Consider the following 14,485-nt stretch of genomic DNA (forward strand, 5'->3'; position numbering starts at 1 on the left):
GGCTCAGAAGACCCCACCCCCACTCCCACCCCCGGATTTCCTGACCTAGAAGTCTTGCTCCTGGGCAGGGACCAGGAGTTCTCCAACCTGGATGGGGGCCTGTCCTGGCACCTCCCCCAAAATAGGTGTATTGGGAACCTGCCAATTGGGCAGGTCAAATGCAATCTTAATCCTTCCTTCTTTTCCCCAAAATATTGATCACTTGGGTAATCTGAAGCCTACCTTTCCTTGAAGCCCTTGGCTTTGAATGGTGCTGAGTAATTCCCATTCTTTAGCCCCAAATCCCACTGTCTGTTTTCTTATCTGCCTTTGCTCTACCACTGATCACCGTTGCTCCTGGTCCAGTTTGGAGTAGTAGGTCTTTCCATTCTACAGCTAGAGAAACAGAACAGGCTGATGGCAGGATAGAACAAGGTGGAGGAAAATATTGGGTGTTGGTCATTGTTTTTGTAGAAAGAGGAGACTCTCACTTCAAGTTTGTGTCTCAGAGTGTCAATTATATTGAGGCATTTTCTCTCCCAACATGATTCATAAAGCAATATGTATTAAAAATAAATAAATTTTAAAAATTATATCAAGGCAACTTGGTGGTGGTGAAACAAGAATTAATCAGAGCCATTCAACCCAGATTCAAATTCTTACTTAGTATTTATGTGATTTTGGATGTTTTATCTGAGCCTTAGATTCCTAATCTGTGATATTAAAGGGCTGGGCTACATAATCCCTTCTTCCTCTGATATTCTATGATAAAAGTCCCCTTTGAGCTAGAAAGAATTTGTGAGTTGGAAGACACATCAACAGCCAGCTCTCTAATCCAGTCCACACATGAAAGGAATCCCTACTATAGCAGACCCAATAACTGGTCATCTAATCTCTGCTTGAAGAATTCCACTGAGTTTGCAGTCCACTAAAACCCTAAGTCTATACTTCCCTCCAATTTATGCCCAAGGAGTAGATTTTTTATTTTTGTTGCCAAGCGCTAGACTTCATATTTATCCTTGTTGAACCGTATTCTAATATAGTCAACTCCATTCTCCAACCTCATAAAACACTTTTGAACCAGAACTGCTGTTCAACATGTTAACAATCTCTCCCACTTTTGTGTCATCTGCAAATTTGATGAGTGTGCCATTGATGCCTTTGTTCAAGTCATTGATAAACATGTTAAGCCACCCAGAAGAAACTGAGATGCCCCAAATTCTGGGGGTATTCCTAATGTATTGACATTGAACCATTAATACCTACTATTTGAATTTGGCTACTTGTCCAGTATTTTGTTAATCCATCTGATTGTGTTTGGATCTAATTTATATCTTTCTATCTTCTTTGCAAGAGTAGCATGAGATACTTCAAAAATAGCTTGGCTAAAATGTAGCAAAACTATATCTACAGCTTTCTCACCTGGCAGTTTAGTAATATTGTCAGTAAAGGAGATGAGGCTAGTCAGGCAAGATAGGTTCCTGATGAAGCTGAGCCTCAAATTTCTCATTTATTAAATGGGGATAAATATACATGTATTGATTATAGATGTGAGACTTAAAGGAGATGATCAATATGAAGTGCTGTTGTTAATGGTAAAGCTTTATATAGTTATACCTCATTTTACTGTGTTTCACTTTGTTGTACTTTACAGATGTTGCATTTTTTTGTTTGTTTTTTTGTTTTTTTTGTCTTATAAATTGAAGATTTATGGCAACACTGTCAACCAAAGCTGCTGGTGCCATTATTCTAAAAGCATGTGCTTCTGTCATGACTATGTGTCACAGTTCGATAATTTTCACATTATTTCAAACTTTTTCATTATTGTTATATCTATTATGGAGATTTGTGATCAGTAATCTTTGATGTTATTATTGTAATTGTTTTGGGACACTATGAGCTTTGTCCATATAACATAGGCAACTTAAATAATAATTGTTTGTGTTCTAACTGTTCCATTGACAAGCCATCCCCAATCTCTCTCTCTCTCTTCTGAACTTCTCTATTCCCTAACAATATTGAAATTAGGCCAATTTATAACTTACAATGGTCTGTAAGTATTCAAGTTTAAGGAAAAGTCAAAGCATGAGGCAAACTTCATTACTGTCTTATTTTAAGAAACTGCCACAACCACTCCAGCTTTCAGTAACCATCACCCGATGCAGCTATCAATACTGAGGCAAGACCTTCCACCAGGAAAAAGATTATGACTTGCAGAAGGCTCAGATAATTGTTAGCTTTTTTTTTTCCTTTTCTTTTTTCTCTTTTTAGTAACATAAAATATTCTTAAATTATAGTATGGACATTGGTGGGTTTTTTTTTAGACATAATACTATTACACATTTAAGAAACTACAGTATAATATAAACATGACTTTTTTCTATTCTTTTTTAAAATTAATTTTATAATTATAGCATTTTTTACAACATTATCCCTTGTACTCCCTTCTGTTCCGAATTTTCCTCTCCTTCCCTCCACCCCCTCCCTTAGATGGCAGGCATTCCCATACATATTAAATATGTTATAGTATATCCTAGATACAATATATGTGTGCAGAACCAAAAAAATTTTTTTTTTTTTTTTTTTTGTTGTTGTTGTTGCAAAGGAAGAATTGGATTTGGAAGGTAAAAATAACCTGGGGAGAAAAACAAAAAATGCAAGCAGTTTACACTCATTTCCCAGTGTTCCTTCTCTGGGTGTAGCTGATTCTGTCCATCATTAATCAATTGGAATTGGATTAGCTCTTCTCTGTGTTGAAGAAATCCACTTCCATCAGCATACATCCTCGTACAGTATCATTGTTGAAATGTATAATGATCTTCTGGTTCTGCTCGTTTCACTCAGCATCAGTTGATGTAAGTCTCTCCAGGCCTCTCTGTATTTCTCCTGTTGGTCATTCCTTATAGAACAATAATATTCCATAACATTCATATACCATAGTTTACCCAACCATTCTCCAATTGATGGACATCCATTCATCTTCCAGCTTCTAGCCACTATGAAAAGGGCTGCCACAAACATTTTGGCACATACAGGTCCCTTTCCCTTCTTTAGTAGTTCCTTGGGGTATAAGCCCAGTAGTAGTATGGCTGGGTCAAAGGGTATGCACATTTTGATAACTTTTTGGGCATAATTCCAGATTGCTCTCCAGAATGGTTGGATTCTTTCACAACTCCACCAACAATGCATCAGTGTCCCAGTTTTCCCACATCCCCTCCAACATTCATCGTTATTTTTTCCTGTCATCTTAGCCAATCTGACAGGTGTGTAGTGGTATCTCAGAGTTGTCTTAATTTGCATTTCTCTGATCAATAGTGATTTGGAACACTGTTTTATATGAGTAGAAATAGTTTCAATTTCATTATCTGAAAATTGTCTGTTCATATCCTTTGACCACTTATGAATTGGAGAATGGCTTGATTTCTTATAAATTAGGGTCAATTCTCTGTATATTTTGGAGATGAGGTCTTTATTAGAACCTTTAACTGTAAAAATGTTTTTCCAATTTGTTACTTCCCTTCTAATCTTGTTTGCATTAGTTTTGTAAACATGACTTTTATATGCATGGGTACTCACTTTATTTCTATGTGTTTGAATCAAACAATAGAAACACAAATCAAACATAGAAAACACATGTTTCTGAAATAGATTTAGGCTATTATTATGGAAACATCCCTCTCTTTCCCAAATATATGATACATAGTTTAGATTTAAAGGAACACATCCTGCAAGGGAGCAATGGGAGATGACAAAATACATGAAAATGTGGGAGGGAGATAGAAAGGGGAGGGAAGTGGGAGAGTATGAAGCATATATAATATAAAACAAACAAACAATGGGCTTTGAGATTGAAGAACCTTGAGATGAAATCCTGTTTCTTATGACAAACTTTTTACATCCTGGCCCCAACCTACCTTTCCAACATTATTATTATATGTTATTCTATTCTATTATACTATTATACATAATTCCCCTTCTCTATGGTCGAACATGCCTGCACCCTTGCTATTCTTCATATATGTTCTTCCATCTCCATCCTTTGTTTTGCCTGTCTTCATGCCTGGAATACACTCTTTCTCTTCAACTACTGCTTCTAAGAATACTTATCTTTCTTTGATACTTTGGTCAATCATTACCTTTTAAGTAAAGTCTCCTTTACCTCCTGAATTTACTTTGAATTTATTCTGTATACACTTAGCAAATTACATATCATCTCCTCTTCTAGAGTATAAGTTCTTGGAGGGCAGAGAATGTTTCATTTTTGTCTTTGTATACCTGGTGGTAACATAATACCCAGCATGTAAATGAGGTGTTTAATAAATGCTTATTGATTGCTTGCTGCTATGCAATCACATGTAAATCACCTTTCTGAGCCTCAGTTTCTTAATCTGCCAAAGACTATTAATTTCAAAGGATTCTTCTGAGACTCTAAGGATATTAATGTATGTAAAGTGCTTTGTAAAACTTTAAAACCCAATATAAATGTCAGTTATTATGATGATGATGGATTTCTTTCTCTAGAGCCTTTAAAAGCAGGAAGAAATTTTCATCTGTCTGGAAAGTATTAAGAACTGACTGTCTTGCCCAAAAATAAGGTAATGAGAAAAAAATCTAACATTTCAAGGTTGCTTATAGCCAGCGGGCATCTTGAACTTGGTCTACTATCCAAATTTCCCTAGTGAGATTCTCAAGTGTTTTGGACTTCTCTTTTCACCACTTCTCTCCCCCAACATTTTGCATGGACAAACAGCCACCAGTTATTTATCTGCACATGACTTTGTCATTTTTTCTTCATGGTTTAGTTCTAGTGTCAATGATGCTTTCCTAGATTCCCCCACTTGCTACTTCTTTTTCCTGCAATAGATTACCTTGTCTAAAGATGTCCCCTCCCCACCACAATAGAATGTAAGACTTTTGAGGGCAGAATTATTATCATTTTTTGGTCTTTATATCACCAGGGTCTAGTATGGCATCTTGCATGAAGGAGGTGTTTAGTACATCAATTAAATTTGTTGTATTCTTGGAAGAGCTGAAGCTGAACCAGAGGTAGAATTCATTACCTGTCTTCCCATCAAATACATCTCGGCTGGAAGCTCATGAAAACAATAAACAACATGAAAAAAGGACGTACAAAATAATTCCTGTTTCTTTTTGAGTCAGCCTCTCAGGCTTTTGGTAAGCAGGCTCTCTGGGTAAACCCGACTCACAGCCTCCAGTAAACACCTGTTTGCACAATGGAGGTCACCCGGATTCTTGGGCAATTACTGTTTTGCACAATCTCAGCACAGAGAGCTGTATTCCAACCTAGCAGCCTGGGCAACATTTTCTTCCGGGCAGCAATCTCTCTGTTTTTGTCTCAGTGTCTCTCTCTGTCTCTGTTTCTCTGTGTCTGTTTCTCTCTCTGAATCTCTCTCTCTCTCTCTCTCTCTCTCTCTCTCTCTCTCTCTCTCTCTCTCTCTCTCTCTCTCTCTCTTTCTGTCTATCTCTGTTTCTCTGTGTCTTTGTTTCTCTCTCTGTCTCTCTCTCTGTCTGTTTCTCTATGTCATTGTTTTTCTTTCTATATCTCTCTATTTCTGTTTCTCTGTCTCTGGTTTCTTTCTTTGTCTCTATCTCTCTTTTTTTTCTCTTTCTAGAATCTCTTTCTCTGTATGTCTCTATCTCTGTTTCTCTGTGTCTCTGTGTTTCTCTCTCTTTGTCTCTGTGTGTCTCTTTATCTCTGTTTCTCTCTACGGGTCTCTCTGACTCTTTGTCTCTGTATCTTTCTGTGTCCATGTCTCTCTCATAGACAGTTTCAGGATCTGTTTTTCTCTATTCCCTCACTGCATCCCCAACCAACCTAGTTAGAAGAAGCTGCTTTTCTAGTCCCAAAGAGAGAACAAGCCCAAACTTGAGATTGTGTATCTGCAGAGCCAGGGCACAGGCCAGCCCTAAAGCATAGAATATCCATAAACTACAGATAATTCTAAAAGGCACTTAACATTTTTTAAAAATATTTTTCTCCCTTCTACATTTGCCTCTATTAGAGAGGCAATTGTGGTATACTGAGAAAATCTCTGGTTGTTCCCGGACCAATCAAGAAATATGACTTTTAATTCTATCTTCCACACTTATTATCTGAGTGACTTTGGACTAGTCTCTTAATTATTTTGATATTCAACATGGGGATAAAATACCTTGTCCTTTGTCTATTCTCCTCTTAGAATCAAGGCATATAAATGCTTACTCCTTGCGTGGTAGGATCATTTCATTCATTATATCTTTTTTTAAAAAAATTATATCTTTTTATTTTTATTTTTTTTAAATTTTTATTTTATTTTATAACTTTTTTTGACAGTACATATGCATGGGTAATTTTTTACAACATTATCCCTTGCACTTACTTCTATTCAGATTTTTTCCCTTCCTCCCCCAACCCCCTCCCCCAGATGGCAAGCAGTCTTATATATGTTAAATATATTAAATATATTCCAGATACAATATATGTGTGTAGAACCGAATTTTTTGTTGCACAGGAAGAATTGGATTCAGAAGGTAAAAATAACAGTTTACATTCATTTCCCAGTGTTCCTTTTCTGGATGTAGCTGATTCTGTCCATCATTAATCAATTGGAATTGGATTAGCTCTTCTCTGTGTTGAAGAAATCCACTTAGAAATCCACTTCCATCAGCATACATCCTCGTACAGTATCATTGTTGAAATGTATAATGATCTTCTGGTTCTGCTCGTTTCCCTCAGCATCAGTTGATGTAAGTCTCTCCAAGCCTCTCTGTATTTCTCCTGTTGGTCATTTCTTATAGAACAATAATATTCCATAGCCTTCATATACCATAGTTTACCCAACCATTCTCCAATTGATGGACATCCATTCATCTTCCAGCTTCTAGCCACTATGAAAAGGGCTGCCACAAACATTTTGGCACATACAGGACCCTTTCCCTTCTTTAGTAGTTCCTTGGGGTATAAGCCCAGTAGTAGTATGGCTGGGTCAAAGGGTATGCACATTTTGATAACTTTTTGGGCATAATTCCAGATTGCTCTCCAGAATGGTTGGATTCTTTCACAACTCCACCAACAATGCATCAGTGTCCCAGTTTTCCCACAGCCCCTCCAACATTCATCGTTATTTTTTCCTGTCATCTTAACCAATCTGACAGGTGTGTAATGATACCTCAGAGTTGTCTTAATTTGCATTCTCTGATCAATAATGATTTGGAACACTCTTTCATATGAGTGGAAATAGTTTCAATTTCATTATCTGAAAATTGTCTGTTCATATCCTTTGACCACTTATGAATTGGAGAATGGCTTGATTTCTTATAAATTAAAGTCAATTCGCTGTATATTTTGGAGGTGAGGCCTTTATCAGAACCTTTAACTGTAAAAATTTTTTCCCAATTTGTTACTTCCCTTCTAATCTTGTTTGCATTAGTTTTGTTTGTGCAGAAACTTTTTAATTTGGCGTAATCAAAATGTTCTATTTTGTGATCAATAATGGTCTCTAGTTCTCCCTTGGACACAAACTCCTTCCTCCTCCACAAGTCTGAGAGGTAAACCATCCCATGTTCTTCCAATTTATTTATGATTTCGTTCTTTATGCCTAAATCTTGGACCCATTTTGATCTAATCTTAGTATGTGGTGTTAAATGTGGGTCCATGCCTAGTTTCTGCCATACTAATTTCCAGTTTTCCCAGCAGTTTTTGTCAAATAATGAATTCTTATCCCAAAATTTGGGATCTTTGGGTTTGTCAAATATTAGATTGCTATTTTTATTCACTATCTTGTCCTGTGAACCTAACCTATGCCACAGATCAACTAGTCTATTTCTTAGCCAATACCAAATGGTTTTGGTGACTGTTGCTTTATAATATAGCTTTAAATCAGGTACACTTAGACCACCTTCCTCTGACTTGTTTTTCATTAGTTCCCTTGCAATTCTCGACCTTTTATTCTTCCATATGAATTTTGTTGTTATTTTTTCTAGGTCATTAAAATAGTTTCTTGGGAGTCTGATTGGTATAGCACTAAATAAATAGATTAGTTTGGGGAGTATTGTCATCTTTATTATATTCACTCGGCCTATCCAAGAACACTGAATGTCTTTCCAATTATTTAAATCTGACTTTATTTTTGTAGCAAGTGTTTTGTAATTTTGCTCATATAATTCCTGACTCTCCTTTGGTAGATATATTCCCAAATATTTGATACTATCGACTGTTATTTTGAATGGAATTTCTCTTTGTATCTCTTGCTGTTGGATTGTGTTGGTAATGTATAAAAATCCTGAGGATTTATGTGGATTTATTTTGTATCCTGCGACTTTGCTAAAATTCTGAATTATTTCTAATAGCTTTTTAGCAGAGTCTTTGGGGTTCTCTAAGTATACCATCATGTCATCTGCGAAAAGTGACAATTTGATTTCTTCATTTCCTACTCTAATTCCTTGGATCTCTTTCTCGGCTCTTATTGCCAAGGCTAGAGTTTCTAGTACTATATTGAATAGTAATGGTGATAGTGGGCAACCTTGTTTCACTCCTGATCTTACAGGGAAAGGTTCTAGTTTATCACCATTACATATGATGTTTACTGAAGGTTTTAAATATATGCTCCTTATTATTTTAAGGAATAGTCCATTTATTCCTATACTTTCAAGCGTTTTTAGTAGGAATGGATGTTGGATTTTATCAAATGCCTTTTCTGCATCTATTGAGATGATCATATGGTTTTTATTAATTTGATTATTAATATGGTCAATTATACTAATAGTTTTCCTAATATTAAACCAGCCCTGCATTCCTGGTATAAATCCCACTTGGTCATAGTGTATTATCCTGGGGATGATTTTCTGAAGTCTATTTGCTAATATCTTATTTAAGATTTTAGCATCAATATTCATTAAGGAAATTGGTCTATAGTTTTCTTTCTCAGTTTTCGATCTACCTGGTTTAGGTATCAGTACCATGTCTGTGTCATAGAAGGAATTTGGTAGGACTCCTTCAATCCCTATTTTTTCAAATAGTTTACATAGCATTGGAGTTAGTTGTTCTTTAAATGTTTGGTAGAATTCACCTGTAAATCCATCTGGTCCTGGGGACTTTTTCTTAGGAAGTTGGTTAATAGCTTGGTCTATTTCTTTTTCTGAGATGGGACTATTTAGACTACTTACTTCTTCCTCTGTTAATCTGGGCAAGCTATATTTTTGAAGGTATTCTTCCATTTCATTTAAGTTATCGAATTTATTGGCATAAAGTTGAGCAAAGTAGCTCCTAACTATTGTTCTAATTTCCTCTTCATTAGTGGTGAGTTCACCCTTTTCATTTTCAAGACTATCAATTTGCTTTTTCTCTTTCCTTTTTTTAATCAGGTTTACTAAGGGTTTGTCTATTTTGTTGGTTTTTTCATAAAACCAACTCTTAGTTTTATTAATTAATTCAATAGTTTTTTTACTTTCTATTTTATTAATCTCACCTTTTATTTTTTGAATTTCAAGTTTTGTGTTTGTCTGGGGGTTTTTAATTTGTTCCTTTTCTAGCAATTTTAGTTGTAAGCCCAATTCGTTGGCCCTCTCTTTCTCTATTTTATGCAAGTAGGCCTGTAGAGATATAAAACTTCCCCTTATTACTGCTTTGGCTGTATCCCACACATTTTGGTATGATGTCTCATTATTGTCATTTTCTTGGGTGAAGTTATTAATTATGTCTATGATTTGCTGTTTTACCCAATCATTCTTTAGTATAAGATTATTTAGTTTCCAATTATTTTTTGGTCTATTTTCCCCTGGCTTTTTATTAAATGTTATTTTGATTGCATTATGGTCTGAAAAGGATGCATTTACTATTTCTGCCTTACTGCATTTAATTTTGAGGTTTTTATGCCCTAGTATATGATCAATTTTTGTATAGGTTCCATGAACTGCTGAGAAGAAAGTATATTCCTTTCTGTCTCCATTTAGCTTTCGCCAAAGATCTATCATATCAAACTTTTCTAGTATTCTATTTACCTCTTTGACTTCTTTCTTATTTATTTTGTGGTTCGATTTATCTAATTCTGAGAGTGCAAGGTTGAGATCTCCCGCTATTATAGTTTTGCTATCTATTTCCTCTCGCAGCTCTCTTAATTTCTCTTTTAAGAATTTAGATGCTGCACCACTTGGTGCATATATGTTTAATATTGATACTGCTTCATTATTGATGCTGCCCTTTAGCAGGATATAATGCCCTTCCTTATCTCTTTTAATTAGATCAATTTTGTTTTTGCTTGATCTGAGATGAGGATGGCTACTCCTGCTTTTTGGTTTTGCCTGAAGCATAATAGATTCTGCTCCACCCTTTTACTTTTAGTTTGAATGTCTCACCCTGTTTCAGGTGTGTTTCCTGTAAACAACATATAGTAGGATTCTGACTTTTAATCCAGTCTGCTAACTGCTTCCTCTTTATGAGGCAGTTTGCCCCATTCACATTTATGGCTAGAAGGACTAATTCTATATTACTTGCCATCCTATTAACCCCTGCTTATGCTTTTCCCCTTTCCTTCCCTTTTACCCTCCTATCCAGTATTAAACTGGTGAACACCACTTGCTTTTCACAGCCCTCCCTTTTTAGGATCCCTCCCCCACCTTAAAGATCCTCTCCTTATTTTACCCCTTTTCCTCGAAATTACTGTATTCCCTTCCCCTTAGTTTACTCCTTCCCTTTCACTTTTCAATGAAGTGGAAGAAGTTTCACCATAAATCGAATATGTCTATTGATACACGCTATGTTCATCTCCCTCCTTTCTTTCTCTCAGATATAATAGGTTACCTTTGCCTCTTCATGAGATGTAGTACCACCACTTTACACTTTTTTATGATATAATCTCCTTTCCACCTCTAGTTTCTAAGACAAATTGTACATATGTTCTTTACATATTTTTTTGACAGAAGTATAGTTCTCAAGATTTCTTTTTACCTTTTTAGAAATCTCTTGAGTTCTGTATTTGAAGATCAAACCTTTTATGTAGGTCTGGTTTTTTCATCAAAAATAGATGGAATTCATTTATTTCGTTAAATGTCCATCTTCTTCCCTGGAAAACGATGCTCATTCTTGCTGGGTAAGTTATTCTTGGCTGCATACCAAGTTCCTTAGCCTTTCGGAATATCATGTTCCAGGCCCTGCGTTCTTTTAATGTGGACGCTGCTAGGTCCTGGGTTATCCTTATTGTGGATCCTCCATATCTGAATTGCTTTTTTCTAGTAGCTTCCAATACCTTTTCCTTTGTCTGATGGTTCTTGAACTTGGCCACTATATTTCTTGGCGTTTTGATTTTAGGGTCCCTTTCAGTAGGTGATCGATGAATTTTTTCAATGTCTATTTTACCCTCTGTTTCCAAAACGTCTGGGCAGTTCTCTTTGATAATTTCCTTGAAAATGGTGTCCAAGCTCTTTTTTTCTCCCATTTTTCAGGGAGTCCGATTATTCTCAAATTGTCTCTCCTGGATCTGTTTTCCAGGTCTGTTGGCTTTCTGGTAAGGTACTTGGCATTCTTTTCAATTGTTTCATTTCTCTGGTTTTGCTTGATTACCTCTTGGTTTCTCCTTGAGTCATTCATTTCTACTTGTTCCAGTCTAATTTTCAATGATGTATTTTCTTCACTCACTTTTTTTTATATCTCTTTGTAATTGTCCAATTGAGTTTTTATCTTCTATGGAATTTTTTCCCATTTTATCCATTTTATTTTTTAGAGAGCTGATTTCTTTTTCCAGCTCACTAATCCTGTTTTCCTTGGAGTTGTTTACCTTTTCCAGCTCACTAATCCTGTTTTCCTTGGAGTTGTTTACCTTTTCCAGCTCACTAATCTTGTTTCTCAATGATTTGATTTCTTTATCCACTCTGTCTTTGAATGCATGGGATGACTTCTCCAGGCTCTCTTGCCAAGCTTCCCTTTCCTTTTCCCATTTCTCTTCCAGCTCTCTTGTGAGAGCCTTTTTGATTTCCTCTATGAGGTTCTTTTGTATTGAGGAGCAGCTTGTATCCCTCCCAGGGGATACATCTGGGGACAGTCTGTTCCTAGTGTCCTCAGCATTTGAAGTCTGCTCCCTCTCCACACAGAAGCTGTCAATGGTTAGAGCCCTTTTGAATTTTTTGTTCATTTTGTCAGAGTAGGAATCAAAGAAAACAAACTGACAAGAGAAACACTTGGTCTGTTTTGCGGGGGCTGGGGCTGGATGGTATTAATGGGCTTCCTCTACAGACTGGGGGTAGGGCAGCAGAGAGCCACTAACAGAACAGCAATGACTGTACTAAGTCTGCGCTCTGAGGCTCCGAGAACGCACCGAGTCAGTCCAGGTGTGGGTTGGGGATGGCCGGGCTCTGAGAGACGCTGGCTTTCTGGGGTTTTAATCTTCACCTCCGGTGTTTACACCCTCTCCGCTGCTCCTGGCTTGCTGCCAAGACAGAGCATCCACACTGGGGCAAAAGCCCTTTCACAGAAACGGCAGAGATCACACCCCTCCCCCTCAGGTCTGAGCTGTGTGAGCTGCCTGTCTTGCTCTGGCTGCCTGCCCTCAGTCTGCGCCCAGTCTGATTGACCCTCCCCCAAGCAAACACAGACCTTTTCTGGCGACTTTCAAGGATGTCTTCTCTTGGTGATTATTTGTGGATTTCTTTCTGGGTCAAGCATTAAGTCAGAGGCTTGTCATGAAGTAAGTTCTGAGAGAAAACGAGGAGCTCAAGCAGCTGTCTGCCTCCACACTGCCATCTTGGCCGGAAGTCCCTCATATCTTTTTATTTACAAAACATATGCATGGATAATTTTTCAACAGTGACTCTTGCAAAACCTTGTGTTCCAAATTTTCCCCTCCTTCCCCCCATCCCCTACCCAGATGGAAAGTAATCCAATATATGTTATACCCGTTAAAATATATGTTAAATCCAATATATGTAAACATATTTATACAATCATCTTGCTGCACAAGAAAAATCAGATCAAAAAGAAAAGAAAATATTCATTCATTATATCATTAGGGTCTACTTCATAGTAGGCACAAAGCGTCTATATAGTGCTTACTATGTGCCAGGCATTGTACTAAGCATTTTACAAATATTTTCTCATTTCATGCTCATCATAATTCTGGGAGATAGGTGCTATTATTACTCCCATATTATAGATGAGGCAACTGAGGCAAACAGAGATTGAGGACTAGGAAGTATCTCAGCAAGATTTGAACTCAAGTTTTCTTGACTCTAGAACCTGTGCTCCATTCGCTAGATTGTCTAGACTATACAAATGTTAGCTATTATAATTGTGATGACCACACAGTCATCAACAGAACCACCCAATGTTTCTTGGGTCTTCTCCTTCGTTTCAAGGTTCTGCTCCGTCTCTCTCCGATGGACAAGGTGAATATGGCTCATTGGCACTCATCTGGTTCCTTCTCCATCTGTGAAAATACAAACAAACCCTCTCCTCCCAAGATGTTAAGCTATCTGGTCCCTTCCATTCATCACTTTCTGGGTCTCGCCACATCACCTATTGATTATCTAAAGATAGTAGAGCTGCTCGCACTGGACACTGCCCTTTCAGTGGGTTATAAAAAAAGTGCGCTCCTGTTTGCAGGAGCCAGTGCCTCTTTGTCAAAAATCAAGAAGTTAATAATATAAAGAGCTAGATTTAGAAGTTCTGTAGTGTTACCTGTGGCTCTCCCTTTCTTTTGTTTTTGGAGGAGCATCTTAATGTCTCTGTTTCTTCTTTCTACTATTGCTTGTCTTTGAGGATTAAAGGGTATGCCAGTTGTGTGTAAAATCTTATACTGTGCACAAAAGTGTGCAAAATGTTTAGAAGTATATGCAGATCCATTATCTGTTTTTATTGCTTGTGGCACATTCATAACTGCAAATGCTTGTATAAAAAATTCAGTGACCACTTGGGCTGTCTCTTTTGCTGCTGGTATTGCAAAAGTGAATCCTGAAAAGGTGTCTACCACGACATGAATAAAAGATAGACGACCAAAAGATTTATAATGGGTCACATCCATTTGCCAGATTTCATTGGGTCTCAAACCACGAGGGTTCTTCCCTGGAGGGAGTGTAGGAGCGTGGAAAGGAAGGCAAGCTAGACAGGCTTTTACTATGCTCCTAGCTTCCTCTCTTATTATTCCAAATTGTAAATGTAAAGCTTGAGCAGCCTGATGATATTTAAAATGAAATTCTTGTGCTGCCTGAAATAAAGGAGTATTGGCCAACATGGTTAGAAGGCTATCTGCTTTTGAATTACCATCAAAAATAGGACCTGTAAGTCCACTATGAGAGTGGACATGCAAGATATAAATCTTACCTGGATGCTTTCTTACTTGCTCTTGAAGTTCCTTAAAGAGATAATGTATATTAGAGGCTACAAATTTTATTTGGGCTGTGGCAATTCTTTGTACCACACCTACTGAATAGGCTGAATCAGATATTATGTTTATATCTCCTGGATAATAAGTAAGAGCTAGAATGATTGCATACAATTCATTCTGCTGAGTGGACTGAA

The sequence above is a fragment of the Sminthopsis crassicaudata genome, chromosome 3 (genome assembly GCF_048593235.1).
Source record: "Sminthopsis crassicaudata isolate SCR6 chromosome 3, ASM4859323v1, whole genome shotgun sequence".
Taxonomy (NCBI): Eukaryota; Metazoa; Chordata; class Mammalia; order Dasyuromorphia; family Dasyuridae; genus Sminthopsis; species Sminthopsis crassicaudata.